General features: G+C 47.5%; 1 protein-coding gene across 1 annotated transcript in view; it reads right to left on the reverse strand.

Moving 5' to 3' along the window:
- siah1 (siah E3 ubiquitin protein ligase 1) overlaps positions 1 to 14,230 on the reverse strand; it is a 33,823-nt gene extending 19,593 nt beyond the window's left edge. Inside the window, exon 1 of the mRNA XM_080761295.1 lies at positions 14,089 to 14,230. The gene's annotated coding sequence lies outside the window, so the exon portion shown is untranslated. The remainder of the gene's footprint in view (positions 1 to 14,088) is intronic.
- Positions 14,231 to 14,513: the final 283 nt, after the last annotated feature.

Genomic DNA, 14,513 nt, shown 5'->3' on the forward strand with positions numbered 1-14,513 from the left:
AATATATATTCTATAACACTTGTAACTCAAATCTTTACTTCTGGAGGGGGTCCCTGGAACAACATATTTTCAGATGGGGGTCCACGGCCAAATACAGACCATTCCTTTTAATCAGCCTCAGTCCTAAATGGGATAATGCATTTTGTTCCATTTATACACTCTGACTGTAAGGGTACATTTGGAAACCCCTCAAGGAACACAGACGGTCCCTGGACACCACTTTGTGAATAAAGGTACCATCATTGCCATCGCCATCTCGGAAGCAGGGCTCGAGACTAACGGGGTCCCTATGTCTCGGAGGCTATAAAATATCGATTTGGGAGAATTGAGCGAGCTGCCTCAAACCCTGACACAAATTCTATTACGGTCAAATAATCGTGGATCGTGATTCTGCCTGGACAAAGTGGACATTTATATATATTTATTAATACGGGTATATGTACAAAACAAGGGCAAATGCAGAACCTATAACAGCCAAAATATCAGTTGTACAGGAATGCTGTGCATGGAAATCCTCCTAGCCCCCCTAGCCTCAGTAGCAGTGAGGAAACCAATCTTCTTGTGAAAAAATTAAAAGGTGAGATGACCAGTCATCCAGGTAGTCAGTCAGACAGAAATCCAGACAAGGTGACAAGCGTTAAGTTGCTTGGTCAGCAGTTAAAGACTAAGAGTAGCCAATGCTACTGTAAAAACCTTGCCAGGCCGGTCAAGTAGTCTATAAGCAGTTGGCCAAAGCTGCCACTCCCTGACTGACAGAGTCAAAATCAGCCAGTGAGAGGGCTGCTTTAAATGTTCTCGTCAGTTTGAGCTCCCAGTACGAGTAAGACGCGCGAACGCAGATCGTAAATTGCAATAACAATTAGAAAAATTGTGTCCATATATGGGCACAAAAGGGGCCAGGTCCACAACAAACAAATCACTGGCCCCTTTTGTGCCCATATATGGAGCTGAGTGATTGCTGATGCAACACACTCCATATTTGGATAGCGGGACAGACACACAGACAGACACACACACAGACAGACAGACATGATCTGCTAGGTCTCATAGTAAGTGCTCACTGCGTTCGCAACAAGGCTTGCAGAGAAAGGCAGAGCCCAGTTTGAGCTCCCAGTACAAGGCTTGCAGAGAAAGGCAGGGCCCAGTTTGAGCTCCCAGTATAAGGCTTGCAGAGAAAGGCAGAGCCCAGTTTGAGCTCCCAGTACAAGGCTTGCAGAGAAAGGCAGAGCCCAGTTTGAGCTCCCAGTACAAGGCTTGCAGAGAAAGGCAGAGCCCAGTTTGAGCTCCCAGTACAAGGCTTGCAGAGAAAGGCAGGGCCCAGTTTGAGCTCCAGCCCTGTATAAGGCTTGCACAGAAAGGCAAAGCATCTTCAATGGCAGATTAATAAACAATATTCTTCTGTACTGCTGGCACTGGTCTTTCATGATACATCCATGTTGAACACAACTCACGTTACGCAGGACGCAAAAAGAAAGAAAAACTGACTGCTCTTCTCTCCGATTCTCCCTGGTAGAAGGGAGGCGAAGGGAACAGAGAGAGGAGGAGAGAGTGGTTTAGGAAATGTCTGTAGCTTTCGGGTGGGGAAGGGAAGGGGAAATCCCGGACTGACAGTGTCTGGGACTTGGACGTAATTGTATTTTTGCTCCATTCCATCCTGCCGTTTTCTCCATTTATCTCTCAGGCAATTTGGTGGAAGTCGTTGCCACTGTGCATGTGTGTGTGAGAGAACTGAGCATGCTCCTGAGTCCTAACAGAGCATGCTTGCTCAGAGCACGGAGCCTGCCCCCACCCAGCCCGTCTGACACGGTTATATTAAAGTCTACTCGTGAATCAATTCACTATGGGTTATGTCCATTCTTGGACGTAAGACAGAAGAAATCTTATACACTCACGTTCTAATGGTATTAGAACGGGCTTTACGTCATGACGCAGTGCAAGTCCCTCCCCCGAGGCTATAAGTGCCTGCACTGCTGTCTGGACGTCATTCGTTTTCTTCTTCTGCGTTAAGACAGACAAGCTAAATCACAAGAGAAAGGCCCAATTTCCTTATATATCTCAACAGGACGAGTGGCCTCGGTTGCTCGGTACCACGAGGTGGAATTGGTGTTTTTTCTTAGTGTAAGCTACACTCACGAAGAAAAATAATGATAAAATAAGCTGTTTTTGTTTCCGTGATAGACCTAGCAGCTCCGGACAAAACCAAAACTCAGCTTTCCAACGCAGGTAGGCAAAGCTAGGAGCAGCTAACCTGATAGCTAACGCTAGCCAGTTTGCAACAGGCTAACAATTAGCATTCTATTGTCCAGGCGCTAGGAGCCCACAGAGACAATTTCCAACACAGGTAGACAAAGCTAAGAGCAGCTAACTCGATAGCTAACGCTAGCCAGTCTGCAACATGCTAACAATTAGCATTCTATTGTCCAGGCGCTAGGAGCCCACAGAGACAATTTCCAACACAGGTAGACAAAGCTAAGAGCAGCTAACTTGATAGCTAACGCTAGCCAGTCTGCAACATGCTAACAATTAGCATTCTATTGTCCAGGCGCTAGAAGCCCACAGCGACAATTTCCAACACGGGTAAGTAAACTAGCAAGGCTAGGAGCGGCTAACCTGATAGCTAACGCGAGCCAGTTCGCAGCAGGCCAACAATTGGCATCCTACTGTCGAGGCACTAGATGCCCACAGAGACAACTTTTTCTTGCTGAGAACGTGGAATTCCGCAAGAAAATGGCAGATAAGACGACAAAGTCCTGAGCGGCGGCCCGTCGCCAACGTAGAGGGGCTGTTTTTCCTGCCACAGAAGCAATGCCGAGCAGACCACTGTGGCAACGCTATGCTAAGGATGGACCCGCACGACACGTGCGTCTACTGTACATCATTTTGGTTCTCACGGTATTGATGTATTGTTGTACTGTTCTCAATACTCTGACTGTATTGTTGTATTGTTCTCAAATGCTCTGGCAATGTAAACGTTGTTTTCTCATGCCAATAAAGCCCTTTGAAATGAACTGAAAATGACTATAGGCAGGCCGAGGCGACGCTGAACGTCCCAGACCAATGCCAGAAATGTGTGACCATAGACCGCCACATGAAACTGAGGCGCGGAGACGTCTTAGTTTCGTTCATTTTCCCAGTGTTCTTTTGCCCAGGCACGGCGCAGTGGCCTCAGGCCGAGAGGACGTTAAGGTTAGCACCGGACTCGAATGTTCATACTGCTTCACCCCTAAGAGGAGCTGCTGCTGCACCGCACTTTATAAAGAATGTGTCGCTGAATACTCTGCTTCCCATGTCCCTCCCTTGGTTCAAATACATTTGTGCAGAACGAATCAGCTGAATCATTGCCTGTACCCCTGTGTAAACATGCGGGATATGAGCCCACTACCGCGCCGATCGTTACAACGATCAGCGGCAGTGAGACAATACAACACGATGACAAAACCTCTAGCAGGTTTTGCCATCGTGAGACGGGGCCACCACGCCAAATTTCTCAAAAGCACGATGGCAGAGCCTCTAACCAGAGGCACTGCCATCATGAGACGGGGCTACCACGCCAAATTTCTCAAAAGCACGATGGCAGAGCCTCTAACCAGAGGCACTGCCATCATGAGACGGGGCCGCCACGCCAACATTTTCAAAAGCATGATGGCAGAGCCTATAACCAAAGGCACTGCCATCATGAGACGGGACCACCACGCCAAAATCTTTGGCACGGTGCCCTCCAAAATGGATAGAATGCGTAGCACACGCACACCCATGGGTGGCGGGCAGTGTACAAGCTGCAATTCACTGCGGAACCACCCACGTTCGAGAAAGTAATATCCTCTCATGCGAGTGGGCAGGCGGCCGAGATCCTTCGGACCAAAATACTCTCCCTATTAGGCAATAATGCCATTCGGGAAGTCCCCCTAAATCAACCGCTTTCCCAGATCCGAAGGACAGGGCGGCTTCAGCCTCACTCAAACGGACCTACGGCCACCTTGTAGCCGTGGCAAGAGCCTTGAATGCCGAGGCCCTTTTGTAGGGCTCCCTCACAGTGCTGACGGAGCTCATTGCTGCCGGTAAGAACAGCAGGAGGAATGCGGAGGGGCTGCGTCACCTACTACTAGAACCAGCCCCACCATATCGTCCGCCAACGGCGGGGCCCAGCCCTTCCGCCGGCTGAAAGAGGCAACACAAGAGTGCTCTGGAAGTTCCGTGCGGAGCAAGGACAGGCTCGTGCTTAGCCTGCCGACAGAGCGGCAGCTGGCCGCGCTCGCAACCAGCCAGTGCAGCCACGAGAGTACGTCCCCCAGAGGACTCCTCGTGGCAGAGGCTCTTACCGTGGATGGCGATGCGGATTGCGGACACGCTGGATAGCGTGAATTTTGAAAGGACTGCTCAAAGGTTCAAACCCGATTCCGATCATAGAGGCCACGCGTCGGAACCGATGGTAAGGAAGAGGAAAATGTTAATGCCTACCGCAGAGCGGGAAAGAGACTACGAACATTCCTCTAGAAAAAAAAAAAAAAAAAAGCTGTTGCTGTGTTGAATACCGCTGTAAAATGCGGCTGTGTACAAACCACAAATGTACAAAATCATGTTTAATAAAGCGCTTGATTGCATCGATGCCTCTTATATTAAAGACAAAACACAATGAAACAACAACTTCGAACCACATGACAGGGGCATGAGCCCACCGCGGAAAGAGTCGCTAGACTTCTCGACAGCGGTGGGACGGACGGCGTTTTGGCCTGTAGCGAGCAAAAGCTCGCCGCAGGCTGGAGACGTCGCGACCGCAAACTCTCCTCGCCAGCCCGATTAGGCGAGGAGAGGCTCCTAGGATAGGAGCAACACGACAGTTACATCCCCAAGCCACTAGGGATTAGGGAATGCTGCCACTCGCAATGAATCCCATGCTAGGGAGCTCGTGTTTTTAACAGTGGAAGCTATGTGGCGCGTCCCCCTGGGTATTACTCACAGTGAAGACGGGTTACAAACCGCGATTTGTACAGTCACCACCCAAGTTCGGGAAGATAATTCTCTCTCAAATGGGGGGCAGGCAGCGGAAGTACGTCGGGCCGAGATCCTCGAATTACTGGCCAAAATAAATGAAAAAATAAAATAATAATAATATATATATATATATATATATATATATATAAATAAATAAATAAAAGCTGTCAGAGAGGTTCCTTTTAGACCAACAACACGACGGTTTCTACAGCCGCTATTTTCTGGTCAAAAATAAGGGGGGGGGGGAACTACGACCTCCTGGATCTCAGAGCTCTCAACACATACCTCAGAATTTTCAAATTCAAAATGCTGACAGCAGCGACCCTACTGCGCTCTCTGCACCAGGGCGACCGGTACACCAAGCGGTATCGATCTCGAATACGATTTTTTCCGTATCCCTATCTATCCACCACACAGGAAACTCCTGCGCTTTGGATCCGAAGTGACATCCCGTTCGGGATGTCACTACCCCCCAGGGTATTCGTGAAATGCACTCAGGCGGCACTAGCTCCTCTGTGTCACCAAGGGACTCGTATTGTCCCCTCTATCTCCTGCTGTGCGCAGGTTAGCCAACAGAGGCGCTGCTTCACACGAGACTCGTGGTGGATCAGCTATCCTCCCTGGGCCTTTTACTATAAATCATGCGAAGAGCACGATGACGCCTGAGAAACGCATGAGATGGCATAGGCATAACGTTGAATTCTCTCTCCTTCTCAGCCAGGCTGAGCCAAGAGGGTGGAACCGTTTCTCAAATGTGTGACACTTTTCAGGATCAGGCGTCCGTCATTTCACTAATTACGTCTAGGCAGACTACATATGAGGCCATTCCAAGAATGGATGCGGTCTCTACGTTTCATTTTTCGCGCAGACGAAATGTAAGCCTGGGTATCGAGGCTAGTCTCTAGTCTACGTATTCCTTCCAACCGCCGATATCAGGAGTCAGAGTGACAGTGGGGTGCGTTCAAGCACTCAATTGGTGGGAAAACAGAGCCACGCTTACAGAGGGCGTCCCTATGAGAATAAACACTTCCAGGAAAGTGGCTACTACGGACGCCAGCACGTCGGGGTGGGGTGCCACTGTCGACGAAATGGCAAACAGGGGGGTGCGGCGCTCTGAGAAACGCCCACATCAATTACCTCGAACTGATGGCAGTATTACTGGCACTGCGTCAGTTCAAACCATTTATTCATGGCCGCCACGTCCTAGAAAGGACGGACTACACTACTACGATGTGTTATATCAACAAGCAGGGCGGACTTTAGTCCAAGACCCTGCATCTACTAGCCTACAGACTAGTCACGTGGTGTGACACACACCTCCTTTCGATCAGAGCCCGTCACGCCCCAGGGCTCCTGAATGCAGGAGCGGACCTGCTATCCAGGGGCCAGCTCCGCTACGCGGTTTGGTCTCTCCACCAAGAAGTGGCCGCTCAGTTATGGGACAGGTTTTTGGCATAGCCAAGGTGGACCTGTCTGAATCGGAAGAGAACACGAAGTGCCGTCTGTTCTTCTTCATCAAAGGGTGCTCGTCACTGGGACTGGATGCACTAACTCACAAGTGGCCGCAGGGCCTGTCTTTCCTCCCCTGTCACTAATACTTTTACAACTAAAGTTTTATCCCTATAAAAGTAATACGACCCACCTTGGACAGAGTGAGAACTCAGGGCCTAGAGGTGGCTCTCATAGCTCTGGCGTGGGGGTCATGGAGGTCAGAGATATCCTCTCTCCTATGCGACCAGGCATGGCAGCTTCCGCTGTGGAAGGATCTGCTCACACAGACTGGATAAGGGTCTTTTCACCCTTGCCCTCAGACCCTGGATCTATGGGCCTGGCCCGTGAAAGGAACTTTTAAGTGCTGAGGGTTTGCCCCCGAACGTGATGGCCACAATTCAGGGGCTAGGGCCCAGTCCACTAGGAAACAACACAATGTTGCCTGGAAGGTTTTCGAGCGATGGTGCAGGAAGACCAGGCCAGGAATAACCATTCCAGGCCTAAGTGAGGACGGCTCTGACCCTCCTACAGGGTCTGCTGGATGACGGGTAGTCCCAATCATCAATCAAGGTCAATCTGGTAGCTATGTCAGCATGTCATACTGGCATGGGGGATAAGGCCCTGGGTGAACACCCACTCATACGATAGTACATAAGAGGGGTTCGGAGGGACCGCCCGGTTACTCAGTCTCTGATTCCTTCCTGGGACCTGTCATTAGTGCTGAACGCTCTAACAAGGGCACCTTTCGACTCGAGTCATTGGATTCAGTAGGATGGAGATTAATTTTAAAAGCCGTCCTTCTATTGGCTCTCACTACAGCTAAAAAAAAAAATATATATATATATATATATATATATATATATATATATATATATATATATATATATCTACAGAGCGATCTACAGGCGCTCTTGGTGAGCCCTGATTTGCACTATCCTTAGTGGGGATAGAATGCGGGTCATGGTAAAACCAAACCTGGCCTTCATGCCCAAGAATTCCAACCTGACTAGTGTTCCGGTGGACCTAAGGTCGTTCTATCCACCGCCACTTAGATGGAGGAGGACGAGAGGCTGCATCGTCTATGCCCAGTGCGGGCCCTACGAGTGTACATGGACAGGGTGGCTCCCTTCAGGAAGGGCAGCCAGATGTTTGTGGCCTGGGGTGCTAGCGTAAAGGGAGAACCGGTCACTAAGGTGCGGTTGTCCCAATGGATCATGGAGGCCATACAGATGGCTTACTCCACGGCTGGGTTAGTGCCACCAGTGGGGTTAAGGGCACACTCCACCAGAGGTATTTTGACATCCTGGGCGCTCTACGAAGGTATCTCGATACAGGATGTCTGTACGACGGCAAGTTGGTCCTCGCCTTCGACTTTTGCTAGGTTCTATAACCTGGATGTAACAGAACCTAATGTGGCACATGCGATCCTGCAGGTTGCTTCCCGGTGAGGCATGTCCTTTAAGATATATATATATATATATATATATAAATAAGGGAAGCGAGTATATAATATATATGTATATGTACGTATATATGCATATATGTAAACACATAAGTGAATAAACAGTCAACCTAGCTCTATATACCTTGAAGCCTGTATATTAGCGACTAGGATAAGACTGAGGCCAGAACTCATGAGACGGCTGGGACCGTCAGTGGTTAGGCCTCGGGGCACGTAAGATGACGTGGTTCATCGGCTCCTTAAGGTAGGAACAGGGACCATGTGGACGGGTCCATTTGGTTCCGCCTCTTATCAAAGTCAAAAGGTCGTGACCTTCTGACCTCGAAATGGTTGTCTCATAGCCTAGGGGACGTGACCGTCACGCCTGTGACGTCACAGTCCGGGGACACACATGAGGACGGGTGTGTACTTCAGTGATTTGAAGGGAGTTTATTAGGTCTCCCATAGTGAATTGATTCACGAGTAGACTTTAATATAACTGGAGGTTATGCAATAACCATGGTTATATAAAGGATATGAGTGAATCAATTCACCAAATTGCCCTTCTAGCTTGTTAACGGCAGAAGGAGAAAGTATTACCGAATGACGTCCAGACAGCAGTGCAGGCACTTATAGCCTCGGGGGAGGGACTTGCACTGCGTCATGACGTAAAGCCCGTTCTAATACCATTAGAACGTGAGTGTATAAGATTTCTTCTGTCTTACGTCCAAGAATGGACATAACCCATAGTGAATTGATTCACTCATATCCTTTATATAACCATGGTTATTGCATAACCTCCAGTTTCTTTCTCTGTCCCCGTCACACTTCCACTGCACCTCCCAAACACTTTCTCTCCCTCTCACACAATCCGTTTCATGTCACTCCTACACAGCCTTTGGCTTGGTCTAACCTGCTACGTTGCTGTGCCACAGTGCCAGCCTCTTTCATTTGCAGTGTTCCTCATATACAGTCTTTCTTGTGCGTCGTTTCCCTCTGCCCTGGGGCCTGCGCGTTCTCTCCCGTCTCAGCTATTCTCAGGTTTCAACTTTCAGCCTTGTCTGGCTGCAGGCTGAACCACTGGCTGCCCTCCCTGACACACAAACTGCCCTCCTTCACTCTGGTGATATTTTCTTTTCCTCTCCTCTTTTTGCCGTCATAGCCCTCTCTCTGGGACAAATCTACCACTTCTCTTTCCTCCCAACTCCTCCCCCTCCTTTCACTGCTTTCCTGCATACCTCCCCACTTTCCAGTCCTCTCCCTCCCTGCCATGTTTTGTTCCTGCACAAAGGCTTGTGCTGGTATGTCCTAAGTTTGATATCAAATATCAACATTAGGCAAAACATGATTTGTGACATGACTTGAATATTAAAAATGTCAAACAAGTGATGTAACACCCAGGGATTCCGTACGCATTAAACCAACCACCACAGCGTTCACGGACTCAAACAGCTTTATCCTGCTACGTCATGAACACATTCACTACGTGTATAATGCAGGACATTCCCGCACAACATCAACGTCAATGTGCTTGCGGGGGTTCTCAAACTTTTTCTGGGACCCATTTGGCCCATTATATTGAAAACCAAGTTACATCACTGTAACAGCTGTATGCAACTTTGACGTTATTGGTAGGACAATCATCATGGCACACGCCTGAGTAGTGTCTGGTGCATAACTGCATATAGGAGCCCATGGCCCTCTGACAGGACCCCTGGCGTGACTATTCTCATGGCAGTCCCAGCAACGGCACGCCTCGCAAGTCTGGATGTTAGGTTTGTGACGTCTGCCGTCAACCCACCCTCTAGTCAATTGTAATATTCCAATTCTAAATACAATCAAAAAGATGAATGTGCAGTAATGTAGAAAATGTAGATAGATATTAAGATACATCGTAGAATCTCACACACTGTGCTAATGAGCAATCAAAGCAGGGATTCCGCCAGACCAGACCTAGACTAAAGATCTGTCAAAATGCATGTTCCGTGAACCCACCATAGCCAAATTATATCGGTATAGAGGCTATGTGCGTGCATAAAGTCAGTGGCGAGGTAAGCAAACATCATTCCTCCCGTTTTTTTGCACGGGGGGCTTTCAGAGTAAAAGCTGCCATATCTGCGCAGCTATTTTGAAAGAAATACCGGCGCTGATTGTGTTAAACTTTAACACAATCAGCGCCGGTATTTCTTTCAAAATAGCTGCGCAGATATGGCAGCTTTTACACACCTTTGTCTTGACTCTTTAACAGTTAAAGAGTCAAGACAAAGGTGTGTAAACACAAACATTGAAGACAAAAGTGAGGACGCAAAGAGAGAGAGACAGAGAGAAGGCACACACAGGCCATCTATTTCAGGAGCTGGCTTGATGCTCTGCTGTATGATGTCTTCTGCACACTGCATCTTTTCACATTATGGGTGGTGGACACTGGACAGTGGACAGTACAATCACGCACACAGACAAAATACGGGGAGTGGGAAAGATCATCACCAAGGATCGAACAAATATAAGCAATGGGAAAGCAAAGCAGATAGAACAACTCTAAAGATACACACACAGAGAAAGACAGCTATAAAACAGCACTGGTGACTCTGGGTAATGTCCCATGTGTATTATTAAAGGGGCAGGGCAGTAGCAGGGAGCAACAATGAGCCATCTGGAGTCAGCAGCAGTTCATCAGCAAACTAATGGAGAGAACACCACACTTCATCACAGCAATGGGTGTGCAAAGGAGAGACGGTGTGATAGGGGGGGGGGGGGGGGGGGGCATGCGGGAAAGGGTTGAGAGAGAAAGCCTAACCCAAAATGGTGGTCCCGAACTGTAAATGGACCGATGGAATAATACATTCAAAGGTTCCGACATGTTTTGGACAGAATTGCAGGTGGGACAGCCATGTATTCATAAGATCATTACAAAAAAAAGATTATGGTAAGTTCACATGCTATTTCTTCCCCCATATCTTTGATTTGCAAGACATTGTTCTGTTTGTACGGGACGCGTTGGACAGACGGTCCAATTTTGGGACTGCCAACCAGACACAATAGTAGTGGTCCCCACCAGGTTGCTCTTAGTCAGGATGGTCCCCGACTCCCTGGGTCAAAACAATTTGAAAACCCTTATAATAGATAGCGCGTGACATCATACACAGACGTTATGCGGGAACGACCTACTGAGTGGCAAAAAACTACTTTCAGGCCTTGACAGACCATACATCCACAGAGAAAAGTCCCAACTGATTGCATTAAACATCAAACTCACTTTACCACTCACAAGAGACTGAGTGGCTTGTGTTTTCACCTCAATCAAGGAATTCATGATCACATCATCAAACACCTTTGATGCATGGCGGTGGCTCAGGGGTAGAGTGACCGGACGGCGGATGGTAACCGCAAGGTTGCCAGTTTGAACCCGGGCTCCCCCAGAGTTAGTGTCGAAGTGTCCTTGAGCAAGATACTGAACCCCTAATTGCTCCTGATGTGCTGGTTGGTGCCTTGCATGGTTCCTGCCACCATCGGTGTGTGAATGGGTGAATGTAATGCACAATCTGTGTAAAGCGCCTTGGATAAAGGCGCTATAAATGCAACATTTACCATTTATGCGTTCTCTCAAGTCTCAACTCACGGAAACTCAGCTGGCAACCTGGCAAGCATGCAAAGCTAAACATTTCTTCTGCTGCAGTAATGTGATCCTCAGCCTAAATCTTCACACAAGTTACACAGCACTTCATGCATTTCTCTCCAGATCAGCAGCACTGAATATGGTCTTGTATCCACTCGCCCAATTACACCCAAGCCTCGACCAGAGGAAATAGAATTTTAACAAAACTAATTGACTATAATAAAACAATGTATCTGACTGAACCTGTACATGTCTCCGTCATTGCCGGGTATATTCGTTTTGGGTAGACGTAGACCCATGAAGACCGCAAACACACATACACACTTAGATGTGTGCCATGTAGGGACATGGCGCACACATCCAAGTGCGTGTGTGTGTGTGTTAGTCATCGTTTGGGACCTTTCGGTACCCAACCCTAATGCCACCATGTGCTTACAACACACTTGCACGCTTAGACATGTGCTTATACCACACACACAGCTGACATGTATCATGTTTTAAATTGTCTAACTGGGACACAGTTGCTACAGGGAGAGAGGTATAGAGGTTCACACACACACAGCCACAAAGGGCAGGGACTCCCTTCAACACATCTAGAATTACTTCACTGTTTCACCAGCCAATGAGTCACTCTCTGTCAGTCACACACTTGTACACTTGGGGATGTACAAACACACCTATACAATCACATACACAGCTATAAACCCTTACATAGAAAGTGCCCGTGCAGGCTGGAAGGCACAGCTGCTGAGCTCTATTCCCTGGAGAGATGGAGCCAATACTTAGTCAGGGCAGTGACAAAAGAGCAGTGTGTTGACTTGTCTGTGTCACTTTTAAATGCATGCAGTCACTGCACACATGCTGGTTCACCTGTACAAAACAATCAATTGAGAGAAGACTCTCTAAAAAACCCTGTCTGTCACACATCTGTTTCAGGGGTTAACTGCCAGGATAAGATGCTTTGATACCACGTTAATACAAATTGCATACACTCACACAGCTCTAGTCTCTTGTATGGGCCAACTCTACAGGGTACAGATATCATATGCAGTGTGTTTCACTAACAAACACCAGGCCAGAGATTGTTACAGCCATAGTCAATGAGAAGACCATTATAAAACAGCTACCAGTACCAACACATAGAAATCACTAACTAATCTATGTGTGGACATTTAATAGAAAATGGCATGTCGATATTATATTTCCCTTTGGAGTTGCCAAGCCTTCTTCTGTCAAGCCCAGTTCAAAATGTGAGTGAGTGAGTGTATATGGCAAATCTCAAACCCCTGAAACAGCCTCTCTGTCTGCAAACATTTGTCTGTTTCTGCACATTGTCTGGAAGCTTACGGCCTTACGTATGCAAAAGTGGAAGTATCCGTGAGGTTCAATATAAACCTCTGAGAATGTGGAAACATTTTCAACTATGACATGCCCAACATAGAGATGCCATTACTGCTAGGTTGAAAGTAGTTAACATACAAATACAGTACAGACCCACATGGCACTCTTATCTTTAACACAGCATTGACAATGTAGCCTACCACAAACTGAAGCAGGAACATTAAAACTGCTTATCATGCAACAAATATCAAAACAAACACTACCCCAACTTGCCTCCATCTAAAATATAACTGCTGCTGCCACTACTAGTGGTAAACTGCCATAGTCGGGTAAGAGTTAACTGTTAAGTGATAGTACAACCTTGACATACAAAAAACAAGTTATAAGGAGCTGGTTGATGCTCAAAACTTCTTTATGATATAACGCCCCTTCAGGCAATGAGTGTTTGTTTACAAATAAAGAAAACCAAATTATTTGGGGCATAGGACCCACATCTAAAAGCTGACATTGAGTCGTTCGTTCCTTTTGAGACAGGTCACATACAGTCAGTCAGTCTCACACACACACTGCAGCACAGCTATCGCCAGCAACCACTAACGTTAGTGTAACCACTAACCAAACATCATCTGTCATCATCACCAAGTTGGCCTCATATAGCCCACCTTGCAATGCAACCAATCTCTCTGTATCTCTGGTTTGTGTTGACCTGAACTAACCCGCTTCGAAAGCAAAATGGCCTGGTCTGGCAGGACAGACAACGGGCTAAGCTTACCTAACGTTACACACAGACCGAGACCAGGCACTGGCAGGCAGCGAGGCCTTGCCCTGGCTGCCGTACAACACCAAACACACAGGACGGACAGCTAGCCTGCTAGCATAGCAAGCCTAATAACAAGCACAGCTAGGAGGGTAATCCTTTTGCTGCACAATTCCTACGCCAGCTAACACAGGGAGTAGCTAACTTAAGACTCTGGTTATCCATGTTGCACCACACAAGAGCTTAAAACTCGATTGACTTAAAATAGAGGATGCCAAACTAGCAGAACTGGCTAAAGCCAATATTAGCACCGCGCTAATGAAGCTAGCCAACATTAGCTACCATGGCTAACACTTGCTAAAGCTGTTCTCTGTTGTTTTCCCAGAACACGCACACACTGTACCCAAAAACCTCTGCGTTCATTCTCCGAGTCGAAGAGTATTACCTTACCTTGGATTAAATATCCGTCAATCTGTCACAGCGGTTTGTGTTGTACAAAGTTATCCTTGAATGGGTGTTCTTTGTCGTCTTTCATGCATTAGCTCGATGTTATCCACATTAGCGATGCACTTGGAAACGAGACGAGACGCTGCCTGGCGTTAAAGAACCACCAGCCGGCCGGGGGCGCGCACAGTTGTTGAAGTTGGTCACGGGGGCGCGCTTCGCATGGATCGCACACTCTGGTTATTCCTCGAGAGAGGTCTCTCTTATTTTGCTGAGTTTGCTGAGTCGAACATCTCTTTTGAAAATAGCAGAAAATAGTAGGCTACTGCTACATGTAGAGATCTGCTATTTTAAATGGACAAAATGTATATAGGGTTGAAGTTATTAATGTATGTTTTGTATTAATAATAATCCAAATCTACAAAATAACT

This window comes from Protomyctophum bolini, assembly GCF_963924005.1.
Source record: "Protomyctophum bolini genome assembly, chromosome: 4".
Lineage (NCBI taxonomy): Eukaryota > Metazoa > Chordata > Actinopteri > Myctophiformes > Myctophidae > Protomyctophum > Protomyctophum bolini.